This window comes from Sarcophilus harrisii, chromosome 5, assembly GCF_902635505.1.
Source record: "Sarcophilus harrisii chromosome 5, mSarHar1.11, whole genome shotgun sequence".
NCBI classification, from domain to species: Eukaryota; Metazoa; Chordata; class Mammalia; order Dasyuromorphia; family Dasyuridae; genus Sarcophilus; species Sarcophilus harrisii.
In genome coordinates this window covers 105,211,142-105,226,380 of record NC_045430.1, presented here as the reverse complement: position 1 = coordinate 105,226,380, position 15,239 = coordinate 105,211,142, and the positions used below count along the sequence as shown (strand labels likewise).

Sequence of the window (15,239 nt, the reverse complement as noted above, 5' to 3'; positions counted from 1 at the left end):
GTGAAATGGTACAAGGTAGAGTAAAGTGGTGATTTACAATGTTAAGTATACCTTTGCTCCATACATTATCCCAACAGACTGAATTTAACCTTCAAAATACAAGAAAAATGAAGTCCATTTATTAATTGGACTTAGTGTATTATGAATATATATTAACAGGACTTTCTGAACCTAATAAAAATGAGAAGCAATTTCTGACTCAGTTCAGGATTTCTATGGTTCTGTGATCTCATAGATGTAGGTATTTCCTCCAAGAGGGAAGATTACAGCTCATCAATGAATTCTCTTCCTCCATGGCTCTTCTATGGGTCCTTTTTAAAAACTGAGATGTTCTTAATGTTTGAGGATTTTTTTCCTAGATCTCTTGACACAGTATGAAAGCCATGAAGACTGATCATATTTTTTCTTCCTTCTTCTTACATCAAGAGTTCACCTCTTCTTCTGGTTCTATATTTCTCTATTGATGTAATTATTAAAGCATAGGACTCCAAGGAAGAAAAGCAGCAGGCTGTTCCTAGGGAGAAAGGGCCAGCCATCCCCATCAACTGCCAACCAACTACCAACCACAGGATAGGTTCATTGAAGAAGCAGGAAAACCCTAAGGGAGAGCCAGGAGGCAGCATGTGCAGGTAGATCACTCCTCCCACCCTTAATCACCACTTCGACCAGCCCCTATCCTAATGGAGATAGCTCAGGACCTTGAACCCAAGAATCTTCAGAATAGGGATGCTTCCAACTTGGTATTCACAGCCATCATTCTGGAGAAGCAAACCCAGGATGCTTATTACCAAAGGCCTTGACACTGTCAAACGTTTCAATAATAGGAAGTGAAAGGAATTTTTCAGTGAAATGACATTAAGGAAGAAGTATTATCTAAGTCTTGTTTCTGTACCTGAAGGACCATGAGTTCTTTTCATCTCACTTGTAGATGAAATCTTTCATGTAGAAAAGTCTTCCATTAGGTTTTGAGCTCTTTGGAAAAGGGACCCACATGTGCAAAAAGTTTGTGGCAGCCCTTTTGGTGGTGGCTAGAAACTGGAAACTGAATGGATGCCCATAAGTTTTAGAATGGTTGGGTAAATTGTGGTATATGAATGTTATGGAGTATTATTGTTCTATAAGAAATGATCAGCAGGATGATTTCAGAAAGGCCTGGGGAGACTTAAAATGAACTGATGCTGAGTGAAATGAACAGAACTAGGAGATCATTATACATGGCAACAATATTATATTATGATTAATTCTGATGGACGTGGCTCTTATCAACAATGAGGTGATTCAGTCCAGTTCCAATGGTCTTGTGATGAAGAGAGCCATCTACTGCGGAGAGAGAACTGTGGTAATGAACTGAATGTGGATCACAACATAGCATTTTCACTCCTTTTGTTGTTTGCTTGCATTTTATTTTTGTTTTCATTTTTTTCCTTTCTCATCTGACTTTTCTTGTACAGTATGATATTTGTGAAATATGTTTAGAAGAATTGCACATGTTTAACATATATTGAATCACTTCAATCTAGGGGAGGGAGTGGAAAATTAGAAAGAGCAAAAAATTTAGAACACAGGGCTTTGTAGGGGTGAATGTCAAAAATCATCCATCTATATATTTAAAAAATAAAAAACTATAATTAAAAAAAGAAAATGCACCAAAAAAAGTGGAAAAAATTTTAAAAAGTTACAACCCTGAAAAAAATAATGTTTGCTCTTAATTTTTAAAAGATATCATGTATCATTTTAATACGTTTCTATTGGGTCCTATGCTTTCTAGTGTTTTCAAATATGAATGAGTGTTATATTTTATCAAAAGCTTTTGTTCTGCATATGTTGATAAAATCTCATGATTTTTGTTTGTTTTGTTATTTGCATTGGTCATTTATTCTGGTGGTTTTCCTAACATTGAAACAGCTCTTCATTCTTAGTATAAATCTCACTGGTCATAATACATATTTTCTTCCTACAATTTGAATTCAAATGTTTCATTGCTATTCATGAAGGCAATTTGTTTACAGTATTATTTCTCTGTTTTTGTTCTCCTTGTTTAGATATCAAAACTCTATTTTAAAAATAAAAGGACTTAGGGAGGGAAAAAATGTGAGCTCCTTGAGACCAGAATCTGCCTTGTTTTTTAATTTGTATCCCCAGTACTTAGCCCATTGTTTTACATAGTAAACACCTAATAAAGGTTTTATTCATTTATATCTTCTATGCTTTTTTGATGTAAAGCATGTAGTTGTTAATGTGTCACAGACTATTTCTATCTATAATTCTCTCTCCTTTAATCTTCAGAAAACTCACTGTACTAGTCCATTATAACAGATAGGTCAGCCTATTCTCTTCCATTTTGCCTTGCACCCATATTTTTCTGGTAAATGATTTTGAGCAGGAAAACCCTACTTATTAATCATTGACTATGTATCAAGCAATGAGCTAAACAGTGGAGAGAAGAATATAAAATCAAAGATAATTGTTGTCTTCATGAAGCTTATATTCTAATAGAGACAGACAACACCTTGTATAGCAATGGCCAAGAAAGAGCACTTTGATCTAGAAGGTTATGTAATATAATGAACAGAGCCATAGAGGAATAGATTGACAGGTCCCTTATAAATATTGATCAAGGTTCTAGGATTAGTGGGATGGTAGTGGTAGTTGTGGGTATAGAAAGGATATATGTATAGGACAAAGAGATTGGTAAGGTAGTCAAAAAGATGGCTTGAGAGTAGAGAATGGTGTCACTTGGTTGTGAATCATAGAATCCTACAGTATTTTTTTCTTGACGTTGAAACCAAATTTAGCAAAAACATGTACTAAAAATGTATAGCTTAGGTTTTGTGTTGATTAAATCTTGCTCTACAGCATTGGATCTTGACCAACCACAACCTAGATAGTCTAATATAGCAGAAAATGAAATTTTTACCATTTTGGTTTAACTGTCCTTATTGAGAAATATTCCAAGTCTAATATCCATGCATTGGTAGAAAAAAGAAAGCTGGAAAGAAGAAGACTCCATCTCTTCAGAAAGATGAAAAATTGGTATAAGATTATTTGTAATTCAAATGAATTAGATTTTTGTCCTAACTCCATTGATTATTATATGAATTTGAACATGCTTTTAACTTCAATGCCTTAGTTTCTCTATGTTTTATATGGAAATAATAACAGACACTATTATGTGACACTGTTGTTGTATGTGTTATATATATGAAAATGCTATAGAAACATAATGTATTAAGGTAGAGATGATAGATAGTTAAGAATTCCATTTAGTTTCAATTTGATTTGAAATGAGTCATTATTCATCCATTTGTTTGGGACAATGATAATGAAAAAGAGTATGTTAAGTAGAACCTTTGAAGCCCCCAATTAATGGTAATAATTATGTATATTGGTATAAATATGCATTTTTATAAAAATCACATGGATGTATACGCACATATAATATATACAACCACAACAAAATGTCATGTAACAACATTTCCTAATTTTAATATAAATCTCTACGTTAGGTCTGTCTGTACCCTCTTGACAAAATTTAATTGCTTGTATTTTTACATGAGAAAAGGAAGCTTTTATTTCTCATTCCCTCTACTTTCTCTTCCTCATTTAAATATCCATACCAACCTCAAGCCTCAGAGGATGTGATTTTATTACCAAGACATTCTCATCCATTTCTAAATTGACCCTATCATCTCTACCTGCTCTATTCCTATTCATAATCTACTGAGCAGGTGCAGAAAAAAGTAAAAATTTTCCCAATGTTATTGATGGGGTCCATTATAGATTTTTTTGTCATCAGATTTTTCTTTCTTTTTTGGGATTAAGTGACTTGCCCAAGGTCACACAGCCAGGAGGAATTAAGTGTCTTAATCCAATTAAATTGGATTTGAACTCGGGTCCTCCTGACTTCAGTTGCCACCACTATGCTACCTAGCTGCCACCAGTTATCAAGTTTCAATTGGGTCCTCACCACAGCATGTAATCCTCATGCTCTTCTCTTATGGTCCATTTTCCCACAATTTCTGTTCTAAATCTTCTTTCCTTTTATTGAGCCATTTGCTTTACCACCTCATTCTCTGCATCTCAGTAGGGACTTTGCCCTACTTTACTTAGCAAGTTGAGCTTATGTCTTAAGAATTGCCTCTTCACACTTTTGCAGCTTAAATTTTCTGAAAAGTGCCACCTTGAAACACTGCCCTCTTCTTTTATTTTAATCCCAGATCCTTGTCAAGATCAACCCATCTTTAGCTAGACTCTATATCCCATTTCCTCCCACCTCCTTTCTGTGATGGTCATTTGATTATTCCCTTACTCTTGCTAGTCTATCTCCATCTGCTACTTCCTTCCCAATTGCTTGCAGATATGCCCAGATATCTCCAAACCTGAAGAAAAAACAACAAAGCCCTTTGTTTTTGTCCTAATCAACCAATCAGGGAGCATTTATTAAATACCTCTCATTTATTTATTTGTTTATATTATTATTTTATTTATTAAGTATGATTATGCACTGAGGATATACATGAAGTAAATAAAACAATCCCTCCTTGCAAAGAATATATATTCAAATATGGGAGGCAGCAGTGACATATGTGAGCATATACAGAATGAATATAAAGAGAATAAATACAAAGTAATTAATTAGAAAGTAGTTTGGCCTGAAAGGCACCAGCAGTTGAGAAGATTGAGAAAGTTTCCACTTTATAGATTACTTGAGCTGTATCTTGAAAGAAGATAATAATAATAGCCACTAATTATATAGAGTTTAAGAGTTTCATTAAGGCCTTTGAATTTTATCCTCACATTAATGCTGAGGGAGATAGAAGTTATTTATATCCATTTTATAACCGAGGAAGCTGAATAGAGACAGAGCTTAAGTGACTTGTCCAAAGTCATGCAAATACTAAAATATTTGTATGAAGTCAAATCTTCCTGACTCCAGGTCTAGCACTTTCTTCTTTTAATCTATAAGTTGGATGTAAGGAGAACTCATGGACAGTGCAAAGGGGGAAATGGAGAAGGCCAGTCTGGTTAGGTGTGAAGGAGAAGATAATGAGGTCCAAAAAGGCTGGAAAAATAGTTTGGGCAAAGGCTGCAAAGAGCTTGAAAAAATAAACAAAATAATTGAAATTTATATTGTAGGAAACATGAGTTTCAGACAGTTACATAATGTAAATTTTGAAATGTTTAATAGGAATTGGTGATGCTGGATTGAAACTTAAGGGAGAGACTGAGGCTGGATTTATTGATTTGTGAGTCATTCACATAGTAATTTTAATTGAATCACTGGGAGCTGGTGAGATCAATGAAAAAAAAAATATAATCCAGATTCTCCTTTGTTGGATGATTACTCAGGTTCCACCCCTCATGCATAAGAGTTCCAAGGGCTTTGTTCCAAGTCTTTTCTCTCTACACACTTTATCTTTGTCATTTAAATCATCTTCCATGGATTCACTTATCATCTCTTTCCAATGGCTCCCAAATCTGTACATGAAGAGTTTATGTTTCTCCTGAATTTCAGTCCCACATCTCCAACCAACCTCTGGACGTCTCCACTGGGACATCCCTACATATCCTCAAGAGAACTCATTCCCTCTCTCCCCCCAGCACCTCCTAATCCAGCCTCACCTGACAGGTGAATCTGTCACAAAGGTTCAACAAACTTGGAGCTATAGGCAAGACTTCGGTCTCACTTCACATCGGTCAACAACTTCTGAAGATTCTACTTCCACATTCAGCCACCTCACTAATCTGGGCCTTTATCAACTTCCCTGAACTATCACGGTAGCCATAGTTCTAATTTATCTCCTCACCTCTTGTCCCCTCTCCAATTTCTCCTCAATATAGATGCCAAATTGATATTCTCATAACTGCTCTGATCATGTCACTTCCCTTCTCATGAAGCCAAATCCTTGGCCCAGAAAATAGGTTTTGGAGCATGAGACCATTTCAGTGAAGGAATTTCTGCCATGGCATCCTCTCCTTCACCCCCAAGTGATCAATGACTGCCTATTATCTCTAGGCACCCCAGCCATGCTTTATTTACTTCTTGATAGCTTCTCAAAAGTCAGCTATTTTGTATTCCTTCTGCCCACTCCCCTTTCTAGATCTGTGACCATTCTCTCTCTCTCTCTCTCTCTCTCTCTCTCTCTCTCTCTTTCTCTCTCTCTCTTTCTCTCTCTCTCTATAGGTATATATATATATATATATATATTAAATATATATATTATATATATATATATATATATATATATATACAGTAACCATAATCAATACTTCATGATTACTGAAAATGGCTCCCCTTATGCTGATATCTTTCCAAACCAAGATACCACTCCGCTCTTACTTGTTGTCTTCCCAATAGAATACAAGCTTTTTTTGTATTTGTATTTGTATTTGTTGCTTTGTATTTGTATTTTCAACTTTTAGCACACAGTAAGCATAATTCCCATTGTCCCCTTGTTAACGCAAGAAGTTTCAAGGGTTTCCTATTATTATTAGGATAAAATGTAAACTCTTCTATTTGGTATTTAAAATCATTCAACTTGTCCTTTCAGATTCATGAATTATTCCCCCTTATATACTATGTTCCAGGGTAATCAACCTTCCTTGCTCTTCTCTGTACACAACATTCTATTTTCTTTTTTGATTTTTCACAGCCTGTCCTTCATGCCTGGAATATTCTCTTTCTCTGTTTTGTAGAATCCCTAACTTGACTGTAAAACTAAGCTCAGGTGACACCTCATATAGGTGAACTTTCTCTTATTGGAGTTCTCTGCACAACCACTTTGGGATTACTCTATATTTTATATGAGTGTGTGTATGTGCAAATATACATGCATACATTATACATACACAAATATTCATGGATAGGTATGTGTATATATACGTGATGTTTTACAACAGTAGAGTGTATCATCAGCTTTTTGACACCAGGGATTATTGCATTATTGTCTTTATATTGCCCAAGATCTATCACGGTGCCTGGCAAACAAACAAACAAACAAAGAAACAAAAATAATAATGTATAAAATGTCAAGCTAGGATAATAATAATGATGGCTAACATAAAGCAGCTTGAGTTTGCAAACTACTTTTTATCTATTAGACACTAAATTTGTTCTTATTGAGTTGAATGAAATATACTCTCTGCCCTATTATTTCTCTGTTTCCTTGTAAGGGACTAGGAATATTGATCCAATAAAGCCTTCTTGCCTTAGGGAAATAAGGATAGGGTAGGGAAGGAGAAGAATACTGATGCAGGCTTGACTGGAAGTAAACAAAGCTTTAAATAAATAGTATTTACATAGGAATATATTTTAATACTGCAAAGGGGAAAATAATCATATAAAAATAAAGATTATATATACAAATGTACATGCATCTTTTCCTCATTGAAATTCATAGGTCCCCCTGAAATCTACTTGGAGACCCCTTTTGTAGGCCACAATTATGCCAACTCTGACATTGCTGGCAGTTCTGGGGTGTCCAAAAGTCTTCTGATAAGTTCTAGCATTTTTTAATTTTGTAGAAGAATGAAGTAATGGGGAGAAATTGGGGTGTGAGATAAAAATATTTGAAAATTTTCTGTTGTTGTTTAGTTGTTTTCAGTCACATCCAACTCTTCCCAATCTCATTTGGAAGTTTCTTGGTAGATATTGGACTGGTTTGCTATTTCCTTCTCCAGTTTAATTTATAGATGGGAAAACTAAGGCAAGTAAAGTTAAATGACTTGCCTAGGATGAAACAGCTAGTAAGTGCCTAAGACCAAATTTAAATTCAGGAAGATGAGTCTTCCTGATTTCAGAAGTAACACTAACTACTGGGCCATCCAGTTACTCTGGTTTAATCTCCAATTCATTATAAATAATTCAATTTCATTCATTCATTCAATATTGAATAAAAATCCAATTCAAAATAAATTAAAAAATTAGAATTCCAAACAAAGACAAAAATGACTATTCAAATCAATTTTTATTCTCAAATGCAGAAATCATTTGATCAAACCAGAACAACTAGGTGACTGAGTAGACAGAGAGCCTTGGGTCCAAAGTTAGGAATACTAGAATTCAAACCTAGCTTCAGCCATTTACCAGTTGTGTGGCCCAGGACAAGTCTTTTAGCTTATCTTTGCCTCAGTTTTCCCATTTGCAAAATGAAGATAATAAGAACACTCACCTCCCAGAGTTATTATGAGGATCAAATGAGATTGTAGTTGTAAAGCATTTAGCACAGTGCCTTGCACATGATAAGTGATATATAAATGTTAATCATTATTATCTCATCTTTTGTCGTATTATGACTCCCTTTGGCAAGTTGGCAAAGTCTATGGATACCCTTCTCAAAATAATGTTTTTCAATGAATAAAAATGCATAAGATTATAAAGGAAACCAATTACATTAAAAGACAATTATAAAAAAATACATTTTTAAAGTTTATAGATCCCAGGTTAAGAACTCTTCATCTAAACATGGAGGAAGAAGACTCACTTAGAAACTTTTTCAACCAATCAGTGCAAATCTATTGTTTGACATTGCTGAGAGGAGCAGAGCACCAACGTAAAATCTATTCCTCACTCTCTGAATGGTGTAAATTGTCAGAAAGAGGCCATGCAGAATCTCTTTCTTTTCTTCCCCTGGAAGGACTATCTCACATTTGCTTTCAAATTCTAGGAAAAGTGAACTTTATTTGGTCAGTTCTGATGAATTCATTCTCTTGTTTCAAATTCAGCAATATCTTTTTCTCCCTTCCACTCCCAATCTATTGGGGGGAAAAGAAAATTTTCAAGGATTATAAATTATAAATGAATTATCAATTAGTATCAGTGAAGGGAGCTTCCATATAAGCAATTCCCTATACTGATGAAATCACAGGCTGGAACTAAAACTTATGTAATGCTTGACCCAGAGAATATATCATGCGGAACAGAGAATCACATAATTTAGACCTGGAAAGGATTTCAATATTGAAGTGTCATGAAAAAGATCAAAGCTTAAACTTGAAAGGGATCTTAGAGGTGATCTAGTCTAACCCTCCATAGATGAATTCTATCTATAACATCACTAATAAGTGTTCTAGCATAGGTCAAATACTTACTTCATATAATTGTGATCGATTCTGTAATCTGATATTTTACTGTAGCAAAATCACTCCCAACTTTGTGTCATTTGTACATTTGATATGTATACCATCCAATCATTTCAAAGGATAGGACAAAATTTGGAGTCCTGTGTCAACTAGAGAAGTTTTTCCTAATTGATAATGACCCATTAATCATTACTCTTTAGATAAATTTGTTCAGTATGCAGTGAATTCATTTTACTGTACCATCCTTATTCCAATATATATAAACTTTGTCTACAAAAACATTATTGGAAAATTTATCAAATGCTTTACTAAAAGTTTTAGTACCTCTAAAAAGAGAATATTTCTTTTCCAAAAACTTTGAAATTCAGACTATATAGCCATAAGTGCAAGACATTTTGCAAGGTCCAGTAAATCCCTCCTCTTGATTCACTTGGTAAAACCTTATTTTGAAACTTATTTTCTTAGTTCAGCAAATACCATTTTCTCTATAAATAAGTTCTTTCTCACTCTGTAAACTTTTTAGTACTTAAGATATTCTTAACTCCTGACTTATCATGCTGTAAAAATTCCAGTGACCTACCAGTACTTTAGTTTTTATATCAGTCTTGCTTTATGACTGATGTACTTATTCCTTTATCTCCCACTGAATGAATGGAAAGGGGAAAAACATTCATTTTGTATTTACTATATGTAGAACATTGTGCTAAGTGTTAGACATTCAAAGATGAAAGTCCCTGCTAAAGAGTTTACATTGTACTGAGGGAGACGACACATAGAGAAAGTTTTAGTTGCAAGTCTGATGGCAAGATACCGTGATTCTTAGTGGGAAATGATAAATTAGATCATAATACATCTTCTTTTGATTAATAAAAACATTATTAGTTCTGATGTTGAACCATTTGTTAGCACCTAGAACTCTGGAATCAATAACCTTACTTTTTGATTGTTCTATATCCGTGGCTGCTCAGAAAGTAGGACCAGTGGAACAATGAGTCTGGAAAACAGACATTGCTATTTCTGAGATTTCAAGTTGAGTAGCCCTTAAGTAGCAGGAATTTTATAGTTGGTATAGGTAGTAGTGGCAAATGTAGGTTTCCTCTCCAATCACCAGAGGATTGTTCTGTAGAAAATTACCTCTTCCCTTTTTTACTTGGAATACTTAATTCATCAAAAATAATACACCACATTTTTACTGAATTTGTCTAGTATACAAAGTTTATATGTTGAGCCCAGGAGGACTGCTTTGTTATTTTAATATTTTTTTCCTTTTTTTTTTTTTTTTTGGTATCCTCAGCATTCAGCAACATGTCTCGTATGTATTAGGTGTTAATGCTTGTTGAATTGGTGACTTGCCTGGAAGAGACCAGGATTAGTAAGGAACAGCCCTTACTCTAAAGAAGTTATAGTAAAAAGCCATTATATGTTCTTCCTTTGTTTTTTTTAACTTCCCTCTTATCCTAGTTTCTAATTTCTTCAACCATGTTCTGTTTTTGTAGGTGTCTTAAAAATACAGTTTATCGACCATATAGTAGTAGAATTCTTTCTAGTTGAAACGAAGCCCTAATTGTAATACCTATTTAGAGGCCATACAAATATAATTATATGATACTTCAGCATGATAAGCCATGATGAATATTTTTCTTTGAATAAACTTTCATGAAATTCTGGCAGTTATTCAATTCATAATATGTTACAAGCATGTAGAAGTTACTAGTAGAAATAAAGAATGGTAAAAAAAATCTGTAGGATAAACAATAAATGAATAAAACAAGGCAAATGTAAAATAAGCTTGCCACTGCTTCTCCTGTGTATGCCATTTTATTTTGTTCTTTTATTCAATAGCATTTTATTTTTCCAATTACATGGGATAGCTTTCAAAATTCATTTTTGTAAGATTTTGACTTCCAAATATTCTTTTCTTGCTTTTTCCCATATCCTCCCACTTGCCAACACAGCAAATAATCTGATATAAATTATACATATACAAATAATTTTAAAGTTCTCTCTCTGAATGAAGATGGCATCTTCCAATCTGAAAGTTAACTATTGAAATTGCATTGCATCACCCACATTGTTGAAAAGAGCCAAGTCCATTACAGTTGATTATCCATAATCTTGCTGTTATTGTATACAATGTTCTGTTGGTTCTGTTTACTTCACTCAACATCAGTTTATGTGAGTCTTCTCAGGCTTTTCTGAAATCAGCCTGCTCATCATTTCTTATAGTCCACACAGGGGTCCTCAAACTTTTTAAATAGGGGGCCAGTTCACTGTCCCTCAGACTGTTGGAGGGTCGGATGATAGTAAAAACAAAAACTTTGTTTTGTGGGCCTTTAAATAAAGAAACTTCATAGCCCTGGGTGAGGGGGATAAACATCCCCAGCTGTCGCATCTGGCCCACGGGCCATTATTTGAGGATCCCTGATATTACATTTATATACCATTACTTATTCAGCCATTCCTCAATTAATGCGTGTCTACTCAATTTTCAATTCCTTGCCACCATAAAAAAAAACTGCTACAAACATTTTTGCCCATGTGGATTCTTTCCCCTCTTTTATGATCTTTTTATGATACAGACTTTGTAGTGAATGTATGTCATTTTAGCAACATTCAAAGCAAGTGTAGATAATGGAGAGTTCCCCCTCACCCCCAATCTGAATGAGCAGTAGAAATAATTAGATTATTGACCTATCTCCAGGCTAGTGTTTTTGGGAAGAGACAGTAACTGGAAGATGAATACTTTACATAGAAGACTGAAAGATAAAATGCTGATGAACATTACTTATTTCTCCTTTCTCATGGAATTTCAGTAGTTTCCTTTCCATTGACCCCATTCAGAAGCCTACAAACATTCTTTGGTCTCCCCATCCTAAAAATGGCCTTCTGTTTACCCATACAATCTGTTCTCTATTCTAGCCTTTACCTTAAAATTTGGGAAAATGTGACTAGATTCAACAACAATACCTCCAATTGCCAACTATACCTTCTCTCCTCACATCCTTGATAATTATTTTCTATTCCCACAACTTTCTAGAAAATGAATTTTAAAGTCCCCAATAATTATTTAGTTGTCAAATTCAAAGGAATTCTTGACTCTATGATAGTTGTAAAGTACTGATTACTCTTTTGTGGGCCAGTGGAAAGAACACTGTTTTAGAATTAGAGGATGTAGTAGGATCAAATTTACTATTTTCAACTTGTGTGACTGAGGGTAGGTTGCATAAACTATCTGGGCCTCTGTTTCCTTATTTGTAAAATAGAAGGTAGTATTAGATGATTTTTAAGATCTCTTTAAAGTTGAAACTTGTAATCCTGTAATCCTTCTAAAGTATATCTGTACCTAGGTATCTCAGCAGTAGCTCAGACTCAGCATGCTCAAATCTAAGTTCATAATCCTTCTACCTGTTCAAGTGCACAGGTATTAACTGATCCATGTTTGAAACCCTTGTTTTAACTTTGCTTTTTCCTTCTTTCTTGTATCTTTTGCTCTCTCTCTCTCTCTTTTTTTGTTCCAGTCCTGTCTTTTGCAAGATCTCTATTCTCTTTGTTTCTTGCTCTGCTTACTGTGTATATCTATGTACAGGCTTTCACTTTCTGCTAGGAAATATAGGTATAATGAGAGAGTTGATATACAGTTCCCTACATAGAAGAGAGTGAATCCTTATTCCACAAAGGGACTAGGGCATCCTTATTCCGAAAAGTCATGCTAATGTATAAGAGAAATTCTCCATTGCCCATTTTAGATCATGCACAAATATACTGTAGCTAATTCTGGTCTTCTGGCCACGTGATGGTCATTGGATGCTACCAGAATCTGGGAGATAGTGTCCATAATTTGATTTTTTGAAATTAGACCAATGAGGAATAAAATACTGAAAGAGTTGCTTTATATAATGTGGTAGTTGCAAAGATGTGAACTCATCTAACCATCAACCATGTCACGTTTGAAAGTGACTTTTGGTAAATTATTTAATCTCTTCTCTGAAATGCCAAATGATTATAGAAAAACCTGATTAACTAATATAGTTATTATGAGAAACCAATGAGATTATTTATACAAATGTACTTGGAACTAAAAGTCTAATATAAACACGTTATCTGAGAGAAAAGAAGGAAAAAAATAAGTATTTATTAAACTCCTACTGTGTGCCAGACACTGTGCTAGTCATCATACAAATATTCTCTTATTTGATCCTTTCCCCAAAACCTGTGAGGTAGGTTCCTTTTTACAATTTAAGGAAGTGAAGTTTCCTAAAAGATTAACTAACTTGTGCAAGATCGCACAGCTAGGAAGTATCTGAGGCTCAATCTGAATTCAAGTCTTCTTAATTTGAGACTCAACACTCTATCTAGGAATTTGTTGTTGTTGTTGAATCATTTTACTCATGTTTGACTCTTTGTGACTCCATTTGGCAAAGACCTGGGGTGGTTGCTCATTTCCTTCTCCAACTTAATTTATAGATGAGGAAACTGGAGCAAATAGAGTCAAATGACTTGCCCAGGGTCATACAGCAATTAAGCATCTGAGAATAGATTTAACTCAAGAAGATGTATCTTCTTGACTCTATGCTCAGTGCTCTACTATTCCTCTTATAGTGAGCCCCCAAATGAAGAAACTTACTCCATCAGTGGAAGTCAGTACCTTCTCTGAAATAGTCTTGGAGTTACCTAGAACAGAGTGGTTAAATGAGTTGCTCAGAGTTATACAGTCAATATATGTCAGAAGCATACCTTAAAACCAAGTCTTCCTGTCTTCAAGATTGGTGGTTTCCTTACTGTTCCCTGTTCTGCTCATTATTATCCTATGAATGTTTAATTTGTGCTCTGATTCTTCAAAGAATACGGTGCTTCTCCTTTTATTACATATACTCTTATGCTCATGCACCCTTAAGGAGAAAGATAAACATCTATTGGAGGGAAAATCTTCTTAGTGCCCTCAGGTAGTGTTGACAAAAAAATTAATAGACACATGGCAATAGTCATCAAAAGGCTTTTTCTGAAGAATTTCCTAAGCCAGTTCTGATCTTTGACATTGCTGTCCATTGTTGCCACCATGTTTGAAAGGTACAGAGAAGGGATGGAGACTAAAAGTCATGATGAAGGATATGCTTCAATCTATATCATAGATCTAAGACATTTAGATGAGCAGTTATGGTATAATATAGATTTCTGAGTCAAAATATCTGGATCCCAATTCTGGAGTTCATACTTAGTTTACTATTTCTGTGACTTTAAGTAAATCTCTTAATTTCTGTGAGCCTCAAGTTCCTTATTTGTAAAAGAAGGGATTGAACTAAATGGTATTGAAGTTTCTATTTAGTTCTAAATCTGTGACACTTTCTTTCTTGAAAAAGAAATATCATCAAAAAACTTGCAAATGAATTGGATTTATGTGAGACAGAGCTGGGGGAAGCCATCAGCCATCAGCCATCATTTTCTCCTCCAGAATTCCAGAGTCCAATAGCAAGACATAGGTCAGGACAACTGGTGATGGGCCCAGATGCAGTGAAAGACCTTGGCCTTTTTAAGATGAGATAATATCCATTTAGTAATTAAAGGCTAGGTAAGAACTGAGGCAAAAGATGGCCCAGTTTGACTTTTCAGAAGAATTAATCTAAAAGGGGAATTGTAAATACTTTTATTGACTTTTATTTTTAAATGAACTATAAAGAGGAATTGGCAGCACCCAAAATAAAAAGGTGGGATTATGAGCTTGAATAGGAAAAGACTTGTAGTCAATTAATCATCAAACATTTAGATAGTGCCAATTATATGTTAGGTACTAGGGACATAAGCAAAAAAAGGATCCTTCATTTCAAGGACTTTAGAGGAAATAATATATGTGCATATAGGAACACATTATATATACATTCCAATGCATATGGATAGATAAATAGATAGATAGATAGATTAGAGAGATAGATGAGAGAGAGAGAGAGAGAGAGAGAGAGAGAGAGAGAGAGAGAGAGAGAGAGAAAGGAAGATGTCAGTGAGGGGGGAATCAGGAAGCACTTTATGAAGAAAGTGGTTCTTGAGCTGAGTCTTGAAGGAAAGTGAGGGATTCTATAAAACAAAGATGAAAAGGGAAGCATTCTAGGTGTGGGGGACAGCCAGTGAAAAGGCACAGAAATAAGGGTGGAATACCTTGTGTGAAG

The 15,239-nt window shown here is 34.6% G+C and overlaps 1 protein-coding gene across 2 annotated transcripts in view; it reads left to right on the top strand.

The window, feature by feature from the left end:
- The window catches only part of GRIN2B (glutamate ionotropic receptor NMDA type subunit 2B), a 661,880-nt gene that overhangs the window by 292,642 nt on the left and 353,999 nt on the right, over positions 1-15,239 (top strand). The window lies entirely within an intron of this gene.